We start from the raw sequence: 15,755 nt of genomic DNA on the forward strand, positions 1-15,755 counted from the left end.
TAACCTTTGAAGGACGGAGCGTCGAGATCGAACGAGTGTCCCGAACCGGGGTCGAGTAAGACCCCAGTATTTTTTAATCAAAATACAGCTTTTCTCAATGTTACAAATGGGCTCAACATATATCTTTTTAATCATTTTATACATCAACATACAAAAAGTTTTAGTCCTATAGCATATTTTTGGTTATTTTTATATTAAAAAATAACAACAAGCATCGACATGCAAACGCACATAGGTAAGGCCAACAGGCGACTGCATGACTCAGTAGCCACGAGCCAAAAGCGACGTAAACAATAGCTTACGAAACTATAGCTGTCTCTTTCTCTCGCATTGATTCATCGATCAACAAGAATATGCAAGCGAACAGACTTATCGCTACCGCCTTTAAATCATAATCTTTGGAACGTAGAAATGTATAAATCTTTTTTTTTACGATGTACCCCTTTTCTAAATTATACAAAATCTATTAAAATAAATTTATTGTAGTTCATTCTAGGAATACAAGAAATATGGGGTGAAATACAGCTTTGAAAACCACATAGTTATAACGAAAAACGTAAAAATTGGCGCACTTGCATACCTCACTTCGGTGAGGGAGGGTTAATGAATTTCACATATAATCGACATAAGATCTTACGAAATTAATAATCAAGGCATACGACATTCAACGTCTTATATTTGTTTGCAAATTATAAATCATTTAAGCTTCCAACCGGTGCTTTGTGTGTGAACACCATAAGTAAATTTTTTACCAATTCGTTTTATTTAATTCAAGTCGTGACACGATATGTTTAGCGAATCCATGACTCGCACTCCACAGCCTCAATTCTTAATCCATTTAAGAACTATGAACGTAATATATGGGCCTACGATGGAGAATAAACTCAATACAATTTGAATGGCACAAATTGAATGCGACCTATCTCGAATTTCTATGCCAGATTCATCCGCCTGAATAAATTCCAAACACCCAACGACATGAAACCCAACATAAAAGCTGGCATAGAGAAAATTCCACACACGCAACTCTACCTTCAATCATTCAAAACATTATGAAAGCTCTCCACGTGAAATGAATTAACAATATTTCTATAAAGCTATGGAATTTGTTTATAAAGTTTCCGTTTCAGCGGACTCTCTTTCGAACACCTAATCAATGTTCTACCTACATACATATATATAAACTATTTACACGGTATGTCGTCAACGTTGTTTAATGCACCGTAAGACTGTAACGATACACGAACTGCATGATGGTACTGCATTGCGGACTTGCAGTTTATTTTAACTGCATACTGGCCAAGACACATACATACTCTGCCTCACCAGATGAAATCTAAATCGTCGACTATTTCGCTCATGTTCGGTTCGGTAATGCGAAAACGCATGTGCTCGTAAAATTTATCCGATAACTTCCATTTACACGCCGTTCGAAGAGAGCTTAACGAGTTCAATCGACTTGTACGTGCTCAAAGTTACAGCTTTTCTGCGACGACACTTATGACGATATGTAGTTTCATTCCTTTGGGATCCGTTTACAAATTAATAAAATAAAAATTACCTCCCTTACTAACTAATCCAGTTTTAAGTATTTTATTTTAATTTATTTTACATAGATATATATACCAGGAAGGCTTGATAGGAAGACCGCAATGCACCTTCCTGGACAATTAATTACAAACAATGCAGAATTTGATTATTACATAAATCACTGTATTTCCATAAGTTGAAGAACACGAAAGAACAATTAATTAATTACAGTATTAATCCATTGAGACATCTATGGATTTAGATTGTGTACATTAATTTTACAAATTAAACACACAATAAATACAGAAGATTTGTGACAACAGGAAAGATGATTTTTTTCCAAGTTTGAAGAACCGTTTCAGCAATGATTGGCAAACTCTGATAAGAAACGATCGATTTGGAGTCATAAATATCCCAAATCTAACCAGCCTATAGCGGATCGAACCCACTGATCACTTGGTGCTAAACATACACGCTACCATTAAGCCATACTGTAAGCTAGTATGTAAAGTTTATAATTCCACTAACAAAACCACCCTCGTGACAGTTCCATTATATGTACATACAGATAGAGTCAATTGAATCAATAGAGTCAATAATGTTAATTTAATCTTCTTCCTGAAACTAGATACCCTCCGACTATTCCGTAAAATCATTATTCCTGCATAAAATCATGCGGCCCAGTATTTATGTAAAAATAAACAGTTTAAGTTCTCTTGGCATTGGGAAATATTTCCTTTGAAAAGAAGTACATAGGTAAGCGTGTGATGTTGGCAAAAATTTAACTTTTGATAGTAAAAGTAAGAACAATTAATAGATTGTCTTATACATATATTTTTCGGTAGAATATTCTTTAAGAAAGCACTCTTAGAGAAAGCACCATTTACAGTATCGTATAAAAATTAAAATATATTTAAATCACAATTAATAGATTATTTTCAATTGCGATAACATCAAGGTCTATAAATGCTATCTTCTATAAATCCATTTATGTATAGTATTGATAGGTAATTTTTCTAGCAAAATAATTGAATTCACTAAGCCGATATTCATCAAACTTTCACATAAACGTTGGAAGTTTTTGCGTTCATTCGCTTTATAAAATAATCCTAAGCCTAGTCTAAGATGTAGACTTTTTCCCACGAACATCTATTAATTAACTGAATAATATATACATATGTACAATGTATAGAAAATCATGATGAATTGCGTTTACTGGATAGAAACATTATTATTTAATGTACTAGCGGTCATTATAATTATAATTAGCCCGTCAAAAAATGATTGATGTGGCTCTTCACTCAACATGAATTATAAATTCGTAATATTCACGTTAAATTAATCCATATTCATCCGATTATAAGAGTTATTAAAATTTGCTTTAGTAATATATTAATATTTTGCAAACTATAAAAATCCTGATACCAAGTTATAAACATGAGATTATTTCTTATTATAATATAATATTAAATCATTTTATTGTATAATAGTACGTACTGTTTCAATCTAAAAGTATTGATATAGAAAATTTTTAATTTTATCATGTGAATCTAGTACTATTACATACATACATATACCATATATTTAATTACATAATAAAATAGAGAGTTATTAGATATTTACAAAAAGAGGCATAAATCGATATTTAAAAAAAAAAAATAGAGAATTGTTTTCCTCCTGACTAAAGATGTGGAAATACGTGCTGAATCTTGATCTCTGTGTGTATTGAATTCTTTATGAATGTGCTTTTCTTATTCGTCGTTCTATTTGTATTCTCCATTGTTAAAAATATTTAAGGAAAAAATAATACACGAACTTGAAATACGGTAGGATGAGTAATTTTTACGTGTACAACAGTATTCTCAAAGTTTAATAGTGCATTATTTTTATGACCACTGTTTATATACTCGTATGTGTTGGTTGTGTGAGATCCGGGAAAAACGTCCGAAGAGTTTTTCTCGAATGACCCATTAAGGGCGAGCAAAGGCTGAAATGGTGAGTGAAAACTTCTGAAATGTGCCACGATAAACGTACATTATGGGAAAAACGGGGAAATTTTCCAGAGCTACTATGTAATTAATGTTTGCATAGACAAAAAAAGAACGAGAAATATATCTAATATATATTTTCGAAAGAGACTTTGTGTTTTTGTAAGTATTTTTTGTTGGGAACTTCGAAAACTAAACAAAGCTTCTATGTCGACGATTTGATATATCTTTTTTTTCGATTCAAATAAATTTAATAAAAAAAAAATTAATATTTAATATTAGATTCGCCATGTTTAAGCCGTTTATATTACAAATACTGAGCGAAGCCGAGTAAAACAACTAGTCTAATATATAATTTTGAAAGAGACTTTGAAGTACATATGTATATGTATGTACATATTGTTGGTTCGTAAATCCGTGACGTCATCGAACGAATGAATGTTCAAATAAATTTAAATAAAACAAAATTATTTAAATAAATTTAATAAAATAAAAATGTTTAAATAAATTTAATAAAATGTTTACTATTAAATTGGCCATGTTTAAGCGGTTTATATTACAAATACCGAGCGAAGCCGGGTAAAAACACTAGTATATAATATTAGTACTACTACTTATTAATACTAGTATAAATATATTATTAAATAAAAAACTTAAATACATTTATTTTCTACCTAGATTCAAGGAAAAATTGAAGGATATATGTATTATAACAGGTCTCAAAGAATGAAAATTTATAGCTTTTATATTTCTAAAAGTTTTAAAATAAGACATCGACACGGAAACTAACGTGACTGAAGTGGGTTTGAATTGTTTATAAGTAATTCCTCATCATGTATTTACTTTCTTCACAGAATTTTTCCATTTTGCATACAAAAGTACTATCACAGCTAATAGAAAATTAAGTACACATTTCAAAAGATTGTCCTATGCCTACTTTTCTAGAAGATTCATTATTTGAATGAATTTTGAACAATACTATCTCTACTTACTACATATGTACGTATGTATGTACGAGTGTAAATTAATTCGACGGTACGTTATATGTACATAGCATACATATGTACATACATATAATACCCATAGCCATAATCTATTTTTGACGTCAAGAGAGCAACTCACATATACGTAGATATCTGGTCTGAGAATAGATACCGCAAACACTATCCCGTTCGGATAATTGTAATTCTCCAAAATCAAATGATGGACCAGGAACAAACTCTGGAAAGTTCCGAGAATTGATCGGCCCAATTCCAAGAATAATACCCATCCAACGGAACGAGAGATCGATCAACTGATCGAAATATATTTACAAATATCCATGAGAATGTGTATGTATAACAAAGCCGAAAAGCGTATGGTTTGAAATTACTTTTAATTATTATTTAATATTATTATTATATTTACATTTATTACACTGTTCGACAAATGACGATTTTTTTTTGGTTCAGAGACAAGATATGACTTTTCTTATAGATCTATGCCCAGTGAACACGAATCTGGTAATAAAAAATGTCGATTGGCTCGAGATTCGTAGATATACATATGTGTTTTTTAAATCGCGCGATTTTTTTATATCTTGGTGTTGTTCGGTCGATGTATCAAAATCTGTCAATTTTCTGTTCAAAATGAATATTGGAATCTATAGTCGGGTATTTTATCTTTAATTTGTAGTACTTATCAGCTTTCAAATCTCTCTAAGTAGTCGTCCAGTTTAAATCAAAAGTCAAAAGTACGTATGTTCCCTTGGGATTTTTTCCCACTGTTAATACTATTTTATATTGAGATTTTTCTGTTGAAACATGTTTATTGAGATAATTTTCCAGCCACATTATTTTTTTTTTTCATTTAAAAGGGTTTATTGGAAGTGTGCTGAATTTTAAATCGGTAAAATTGCGAGTTAACATCTCGTACTATTATTTACTCGTATTTTCACGAATCTGAATTGAATTAATAGAGATAATATATTAAATTGTCTTTATATGAGAATTAAATAAAATTCAACTTAGAAAATCATATTTCGACTATTCTTCAAAAATTCTATTAGTATATTAGTAATATTCATTTTGAACAGGAAATTGACAGATTTTGAGACATCGACCGAACAACACCAAAATATATGTAGAAAAATCGCGTGATTTAAAAACACATATACATATCTCCAAATCTCGAGCCAATCAACATTTTTTATTACCGGATTCGTGTTTACTGGGCATAGATCTATAAGAAATATCTCGTCTCTGAACCATTTTTCGTGCCGAACAGTGTTATTATTATATATTATATTTAAAATTTTTATTATACATTATATTTATAGCATTTATAGCATCATTCATTTCTATTATGTATATATTATTTATAAGGACGTTGGGTAATCCACTATTTTCCCTATCGTCTGGGATAAAAAGTTGTTATTATTATCATTATTATTATTATTATTATTAATTAAATCAAAAGAATAAATATACATATAAGAGCGTAGTCGGTTTATGTTAAACCTTTTAAAATAAAATTATACAATATGTAATGTTTTGAAAACATTAACAATTAGCTACGACCTTCATATGGTGCAGGTCAATCATTAAATTATAAAATTAATAATTTTACTTTATGTACATTGAAACAATTCAAAGCTTGGTTTGAAATAAAATAGCATTATATTATAATATAATATAATCGTTTTAGTTTATTTTTATATATTATATGTATGAATGCAATATGATTAAGATCACAATAATCTAAGATTAAATGTCTGTACATATATTATATATGTATATTTACATACATATGAATTACCAGTAGATCAGTGGTTTCCTTTGTTGACAAGCATTCCAATCTCATTCCAAAGATTGTAGTTAGTATAATTTTAAATTATAAAGTTTTCAAACACCCCCTTTCCATTCAAATAAAAAAAACTTTAATAACCAATCAATAGAAAGCTCTAATGTATTCATACCGCCATTTTATTCCAGGAAATAGCTATTAATTTTTCATTTTAATAATTTTAAATGGTAAATGTATAGCGAGTGTATAGCAATATATAGCGAATTTATTCTGCCAGTGTTTCATCTATAGCTATTTTCTATTTTTTTCATTTCTTTTTATATTTGACATTCTATAATTTAATATTTTTTATATAGCGAATTTATTCTTCCAGTGTTTCATATATAGCTATTTTAATTTTTTTTATTTAGTTTTATATTTGACATACGCGAGTACACTTCCCGTGCAACGTTTGGCAAAAGTTGATTTATTTTTTAATTAATATTTTTCAGCGAATTCCTAAGCGGGGACAACCTTTATATATAATATTTTAAAAAATTCATACAAAATATGAATTATCAACAGTGAAAATGAGTATTTATATAGGTTTTAACACGGTTTTGATTCAAATATATGAGAAAAAATCTGGCAATTCGTCACAAAAGGGAGCCCTACATACATGTGTACATTTGAAAATAGTCGTAAAACAAACTGAAGTACCGTAAAATATTTTTTTCAGATCACATGCAATACCCAAGCCTCAGTTTGTCCTCCCCTGGGGAAAAAGTCAGCCAAGTATGTATGTATACGTTTTCTATCAGATATATCAAGCGGCCGTTTCGCGTGCAGGAACGCGATCAGCCACTTTAAAAATTCAACGGCAAAGCGATAATTTACGAGGGCGATTTCTTGGCCTACCCCTGGGAGAAAAACTGCAAAAACTCAATTACGGACGAAGATGGAAGGGTTAGTTGGGAAGGGAGGGTCGCCCGAAAGGGGCAGGACGACCTTCGCCCTACTCACTACAGAGTACAACCGACCTCGTTATAACTGGGTTCCCGCATAAAATAATCAATCGACCGAGTAAATAAGCCGGCTCACGATCTTCATTCTTTTTTAATGATCGATTTCTCACCTTCCCTTCTACTAGGTCCCTTCAAGTGAAAGATCAATTTTCATTCGGATTTTTACGACGAAAGGAGAAGGTCACGAGGCCCAAACGTGGGGAGAGCTGAAGGCTTCACTCACGTGTGCCAGTATCGATTGGCCCAAAGTCAATACAGGTGATTCACTTGACCAATGGCCAACGATGGCGGCCAGTAGCGGCTAAAGGTTTAATGAAACGAATTTATGGCCCATTTATAGAGTCGTGGATAGAAATGCCATCAGATTAATGAGAGAGTCATGTACGTATATCCAATGTAGGGCCACGACGGCTTATTCAATTCACATCAATGCGGAAAACTTTCGATTGTATTCACGCTACATTCCAATATATTCGAGATTTTATATTGTATAAAAATCATCAGCATACTTTCAATTATCCATACATGAATACATTTAATTTAATTTCACTAAAATCATTTTGTATATGTACATATATATAAAATTGAATGTCTGTTTGTCAGTCTGTCTCGTATAGGCTCCTAAATCAGCCAATCAGAAACGAATTACAGACGCCGTTTCAGATTAACATATAAGATGAAGGTTGTTAAGAGGGCTGGAAACCCGAAACCTAGGCAAAATTACAATAAATTAAAAAATTTATTTTGTTTTCCTAATTTTAACATAATAATACTTCAGAAAAACTAAAGCATTGAGAAACTTATCTCCGATATGGGTGAAATTTAGTCTAATTGTAGTACGTCGTATCAGTATTTGCAAAATCCATTCCATTGTTCGCAGTTTTATCGGAACTCACAAGTCTTAAAATCAATTTCTCGAACAAATAAGGTCATATATGAATCATGTACACGCAGAATCTATAAATAACACATACATATTTGGGTATTTTCAATGTATCGACTGAAAATCATTTTGGATTTTTATGTTAAGAGGGCTGGATACCCGAAACCTTAATTTTTTTGTCGTTCCCTTCTTTGATATCTACATATATTGAGTGAATGTATATATTGAGTGAATGCGACAATATATGTCAATATATATATTGAGTGAATGCGAAAGTTGCGCCTCGACCTGATAATACCTATTTTAAATCGACAAAATCGAGGTTTCGTATTCTCCAGTTTTCTCCTCCGAAACTAGACCAATTTTTAAAATAATTTCATCATCAGTATGAAAAAGATATTTTCTATGTTTGTGTCTTCGTATTTTTTTAAAAATCAACCGTTAAATTAGCACGCTGGACTCTTTTCGTGGGTGTAAAAACGAGGCGATTCTATAGATGTTTGGTGGCTCCTAGCTCCTATAAAAAATAACTAATCAAAAAAATAAAAAAATAGAAACATTTCTATGGTAGATATCCATAGCATATTAAAAAAATATTTCTCTAGTACCATAATTGAGGAAAGGAGAAGTTTGATACGTTTGTATGGACAAGGCGCTGGTGTCCAGCCCTCTTAAGCACGAATGTTTTATATGCCTATTTTTGTATTATGCTTATACATATGTCTAGCCACAATCCCGCATTAGATTACTCTATAATGTCACTGTGGCTAATATGTTACATAATTTATATACCCATATATACAATTTAATGTCTGTTTGTCTGTCTGTCTGTCTCGTGTAGGCTCCTAAACCACTCAACCAATTACGGTGGAACTTTCAGAATTTGTTGTATGCTTATCCGGAAAGATTATTGTGATAAAAAACGGGAAAAAACCTCTTAATAATATTCGTAATTACGATTTTACCGACGCGAAAGTTTGAAGTGCAATTATGTAGTCAAGGAAATGTGTTCGTTGGTAACCACGTTACCAGTTGGTTTATGAACACACGGCGTTGAAGAGACGTTATTAGAGCTCCAACCATCACTTGAAACGGGAACGCAATGGGAACGGAAACGGGAACGGGAACGGGAATTGCATGCCTTATTCTGGCACTGCAACCCATGCCGGGTTCAGCTAGTTAATTAAATAAAATAATGTTGAAAAGGAAAGATAATTCAAATCATAAATCAAGCAGCTACATATTTCATCAATAAAACAACATCATTGAACTGATCTTATTAAATGCTTGCTGACGAAAATAGCAATACTCATAGCTACATATGTTTGAAGTGATTTCAATCGTGGTCCAAAGAAAGCCAATAAGTAACATTTATTCGAACATGAAGAAAATTTTTCGCAAATCCAGAAAAAGATTTATCGGTTTCGAACTAATTTAAGGCAAGTGAAAAATTTGAATTAACGACAAAATTTGAAAATATGAATTAAGAACACCATAAATTAGCATTTTCATGTCAAAATACGGCACCAACTCCATTTGACAATTTATTGGTGTGTATCGATTAAAAGGAATTCGAATATAACAGTATAATAAACAGCAGCGTGGACTAGTGGATAGCATATTATGCCTTCGAGCAGAGTGGTCACGGTTCGTTTCCCACTAGTAACTGCTGGCCAGACCTTGGTTTGTGACTCCAGGTCGATCGTTTCCTATCAGAGTTTGTCAATTTTTCTGATTTTCATTGAAACGGTTCCTGTAAAGTGGCATCTCCTTACCAAGCTCTCAAATTGCGAATTTCAAATTATTCAGCGTCTTGAGATTCGCTAATTTGTATAATAAAACGCTGCAGTTTTTTTCTCCTTAGACGTCATTGTGAATGATGTTTATATGAATTCACAATATAGTTAGAATCAAGTTATTCATCTATAAATTCAAGTTATTCAAGTTATTCATCGTATTTGAAAATAAATTGCTCAGATTACCCATAAACCACCCTTTTCCATCATTATTCTCGGATAATCGAGAGTACACTATATAAAATATTTAACTTTAGATAACTACTTGCTCTATTTAAAAACCACTGCAGATTCAATGGATTTTTGAAGTGGGTTTATGAACCAATTTTCATTCGAGGAGTTTTTCTAAGAAGTTTGATATACATACATACATATTTAATATGGGTATAACATGTTTAAGACTAGTAGGTACACATATGAATACCTACATATATACATATATAATTTGAAAGGTACGAAAAACCACATATAAAGTATAATATGATATACATATAGGTATATTGAGCTATAAAAATCAGCTTAAAGGAAGAAAATTCAATAAAATTCACAGCCCAAAACCGTTTTATAAGTATAACGTACTCTAAAATAATTAAATTTTCGATATGGGTTAAAATTCAAAGCAACTCATGACAACCTTTAGCCCTTCATATATGTGAGAAATTGTGTATGTACATACAAGTGAAGAGATCCGTGAATAAAACAGCACAGCCATAAAAATGTGATGTTTCACCAAACTGCAAGATATATTTTTTATGCCACTTATCTTACGATGAAAAATATGTCTGTCTGATGTTTTATGTTGCAAAGCTATCCCTGTAGCTTTCTTCTGTGATATAAAATTTGACCTTTCCTGTAGCATATGTACATACATATGTAGAATAAAGGTACTCCCTACTCGTATGTACCGACCCAAAATCTACATATTTATTTTGGCTGGGTAGCATTCCATATTGTGATAAATATATGGTGGGACTTCTGCGTACTGAGTTTGAATTCCTCTTAAAAAAATTAAAACGCAAAAGTCGGCATTAAATCCGTTTTTATCCGACGAATGAATAATCTCTTCGCGAATCGGATTTGTAATTTTAATTGCGTTCGACTTGGCTGCCGCTGTGTAAACTTAATTTTATCCCATGAAGTGAAGGCGATCACAAATTCTAAGAAAATGGATGCAACTGACGTGAAAGCAAACTGAATCCAATTATTTCCAGTACTATTCGATTCGTCCATTCTTATTAGAATGAAAAGCAAAGTTATGAAATCCGCTTATTATTCATACGTAAGCACACACCACTTTTCGTAAAATTTTCACTCTGCATTATACGAGCTTTTTATCGCTAAGAATTAAACAAGCATAAAGCGAGCTATCTTTTCTACGTATACACTTTATATTATACTAGTTTTTCGCCAGGCTTCGCTCGGTATTTGTAATATAAACCACTTAAACACGGCCAATCTAATAGTAAACATTCTATTAAATTTATTTGAATATTCATTTGTTCGATGACATCACGGATTTACGAACCAACAATACTTACAAAGTCTCTTTCGAAATTATATATAAGACTAGTTGTTTTACCCGGCTTCGCTCAGTATTTGTAATATAAACAGCTTAACCTCCCGCACCAAAGTGGGGTATGCAAGTGCGCCAATTTTTACGTTTTTCGTAATAACTATGTGGTTTTCAAAGCTATACACCCTATATTTCTTGTATTTCTAGAATGAACTACAAGAAATTTAGTTTAATAGATTTTGTATGATTTAGAAAAGGGTTACATCGTAAAAAAATACATTTATACAAGTCATGTTTTTGACTGTTCGTTTGCATATTCTAGTTGATCGATTAATCAATGTGAGAGAAAGAGACAGCTATATTTTCGTAAGCTATTGTTTTCGTCGCTTTTGGCGCGTGGCTATTGAGTCATACAGTCGCCTATTGGCCTTACGTATGTGCGTTTGCATGTCGATGCTTGTCGTTATTTTTTAATATAAAAATAGTCAAAAACATGATATAGGACTAAAACTTTTTTTATGTTGATGTAAAAAATGATTAATAAGATATATATTGAACCCATTTGTATTGAGAAAAGCTGTATTTTGATTAAAAAATACTGGGGTCTTACTCCTCGCTCCTTACGCTCCGTCCTTCAAAGATTAAACATGGCGAATCTAATAGTAAATATTCATTTGGTTTTTATTAAATTTATTTGAATCGAAAAAATATTATATTTAACCAATCGAATCGTCAAAGAAACTGACTTGTTTTCGATTTCAAACCAACAATACTTACAAAGCCTCTTTTGAAATTATATATTAAATAGACTAGTATTTTTAATATAAACCGCTTAAACACGGCCAATCTAATAGTAAACATTTTATTACATTTATTTGAACAGTTTTATTTTATTTAAATTTATTTGAATATTAATTTGTTCGATTTTACGATCACGGATTTACGAACCAACAATACTTATACTTACATACTTACAAAATCTCTTTCGAAATTATATGTATATGTATATTAGAGACGAAGAAAGTAAAGAAAGAAACTTTTTTTTATTCCAAGCTCTCGTTAAGACTTTTTCAGACGTCGTTAAATTTTTTTCAGCGTCTTTGCAATGACCCAAAATGCGTTTATTAATAAAAATAAGTAAAGACCGAATGAATGTTTCGCATTCGCCAAAACCCCGATCTGGTTCACGTTTCGAACGAGACGAAAGGCTAGCAATACAGAACCAACTATTTCACTGAAGTAGTTCGCTTTTCAAAGTGAGGAAAGTGCTCTCATTGAATAATTAAGCTAGTCTGTGGTTTTAGCGGCCGGTTTGCGGTGACTTCTTGATACATATATACCTACATATATACAGGGCAAGGCGGAAAGTTTGAACCGCCTCGTTACGGTTGATTTAATGCGACCAACGTTTGCCGAAGCGATTCCGTTCAAAATGGATGATGAAAATTCGATTAAAATGCATTTACGTATATACATATGTACGTAAATTGAAAGTTGAACTGGGAAACGATATCGTTAGCGTTATCGCAATGGCGGTATATTATCAAAAATTTAAAAAACGTTAATCTTTAAATTAGATCGTTAATGGCGTGCGTGATTTCCGTTTGAACATTTGCCGAAACGGCGTATAACTTTTATATGGCGTGCAAAGCTTTAATATTGACACAATCCAGTGTGTGTGAGTGCCTATGCATAATATTTCATTAAAAGATTGATCGATTGTTATGTTTAGGATTTAATGTGTTGTTTTCGCATTATTAACCATAACACACACAAAACGCCGATCGGCGTCTTGCCAACAAGTTCATGGGCCTGAAAATCGCCAATAGGCTTTGTATTTTGAGCATGTGCAAAGTAAACAAGAATACTACCCGCTAAGCCGTTCCAGGTAGTATTGAAAAAAAATGCATTGAATATAGGTCGTGTAATCCGTGTCATTCATTTTTCAACGTTTTAAAAAAAGACTGGTATACACCGCAATTTCTGAATTTATAACCATAGCAGAATTTCCCGATGGAAATCCCGAAAACTGCCGAGTATTTTAGACTATGTCTTGGCGTTTAGATTGTGAGCATTACATTTTAATACATATGTATAGAACTTAATACATGTATGCAGAATGGAGTGGAATTGATTGACCATTAGTATTTTGAAAACAAACAGTTCAATTGTGAATTAAATATCCACTGGTTAATCCTTTGAGTGCTGAAGTCTTTTCTGTTGAAAGGCCGCCACGCTGAAAATTTCGCCAGCATTTCCAACTAGAATTATTTAGAAATCTAATAGAAAGCAGGTATAAAAAATGTAGCTAATCCAAACAAACCCTAGATAACTACCGCCGAGGATTTCGAGTTTTGTAAAGGTGTGTTTAGACTCTCTAATATATCTTGCAACAATATAAAATAAACAAAAGAAGTCTATTAATGAATGTATTTTTCCAAAACTAGTTCCATCTTCTTCATTGTTGTTAAGTTAGTCTAACGATGTATGCTACTTTATATTTTTGTTGTGTTCATGTATTCCTACTGATGCAGTTCGATCCTGGATTAGAATATCGAAATCCTCGGCGCTAGTTATCCAGGCTAGTGACCTAGGGTTTGTTTATTTGATTAGCTACAATTTTTATACCTGCTTTCTAAATAATTTTAGTCAGAAATGTTTCAACAGAAAAGACGTCAGCACTCAAAGGGTCAAACAACATTGACAATACTCGTATTGTATTCTAACATCGATCAACTTTTTATTAGGGACGAATATCACATAAAAACTATTAAAATGTAACTTTTATTTTTATTCATATATATGTGCCTGAATTAATGATGGCATGAATTCAAAAATATGGCAAATTCACAAAAAAAAAAACATATGGCGTGACTAACAAATTCATTTTATGCCGATACTTCAGCAATAAATTCAAATGTTAAATTATATTGCAATTTATTTCGAACTAAAGTCACCGTATATTTTATTATTTCGCCGAATACGTATCGCATTAATCGTTCATGCATAAAAGTCATTTGTTTGAAAAATTATTAAATATTTTGCGCACTATTAATGTACGCTTGATAGCTTTTCCAATGCCATTCTCAGAATCTTAAAGCACCCGTTCGAGCAATAGGGCGACCTGTAAAGCAGAAGTCGTCAAAATTTTCAATAATTAAAATTCACCATCATCATAATCTACAGCCATTCACCATCCACTACTGGATGAAGGCCTCTCCAACACGATTTCATTCGTCTCTGTTTTGCGCAATTCTCATCCATCTCACCCCACACATTTTCCTAATTTCGTCTTACCATCTTCCCTGCGGTCTCCCTTTTACCCTTTTGCATCCTCTCGGGTACCATTCTAGCACTTCTTTTGTCCGATACGTGCCCTGCCCATTGCCATCTCTTCACTCTATATCCTAACTAACTTTGTTATACTTCTCACCGACATATTCCGTTTTTCTTATGTCTTTCGTCTTTCCTCGTTATGCCATACATACAACGTTCCATACTTCTTTCAGTGCATTGGACTTTGTGTAGCAGCTTGCCATCAATGTCCAAGTTTCACATTCATACGTCATTACTGATAAAACACATTGATAGAAGATCTTATCGATATAAAGACGTATGAATAAAATTAACAGTTAAAAATTATATAATAAAAATATGAAAAGTAGTCCATCAGTTTTGAGATTAGTCATGACGTATTTAGCGGTATATAGGTATATATGTATACATATACATATATATTTTTGGTAAATGGATTATTAGTCACATTGCGATCGCCCACAAGACAATTTTTGCCATGAAAATCGCGAATACGGAATATTTGGCACTCGAATTCTCGTTAGTATGATGGACTTTTCGGCTGCCAGATGTTCCTTTATGGAGATTTTAGTAACTTTTGTGCGAGCGCTTTGTGACCAATAATCACTGAACCATATTTTTATTACAGGTAAACCTATTTTTACATTACAAATTAAATTATATTTATATAATATCATAGAGACATCTATGGATTTGAGCAAAAACTATATACATTTTTACAGAGTATGTATGTAGGTGGGTACCATATTTTATAATAATCAACAAATTCGAGATGCTAGAGACTTAAATTGGCGAAAAACGGGGATAGGTTGCCAAGTCAGAGGAAACGTGTCAACAATGAAATCAGATAAACACTGGAAAATTCTGATAGGAAAAGATTGACCTGGAGCAACACTGAACCGGGGAATGAACGTATGACCACTCAGCTGAAAGCATTAAACA

At 32.1% G+C, this 15,755-nt stretch overlaps 1 protein-coding gene across 1 annotated transcript in view; it reads right to left on the reverse strand.

Annotated features, from left to right (window-relative positions):
- LOC143915554 (uncharacterized) overlaps positions 1 to 15,755 on the reverse strand; it is a 183,343-nt gene that overhangs the window by 25,894 nt on the left and 141,694 nt on the right. The window lies entirely within an intron of this gene.

This window comes from Arctopsyche grandis, chromosome 8 (assembly GCF_051622035.1).
Source record: "Arctopsyche grandis isolate Sample6627 chromosome 8, ASM5162203v2, whole genome shotgun sequence".
Lineage (NCBI taxonomy): Eukaryota > Metazoa > Arthropoda > Insecta > Trichoptera > Hydropsychidae > Arctopsyche > Arctopsyche grandis.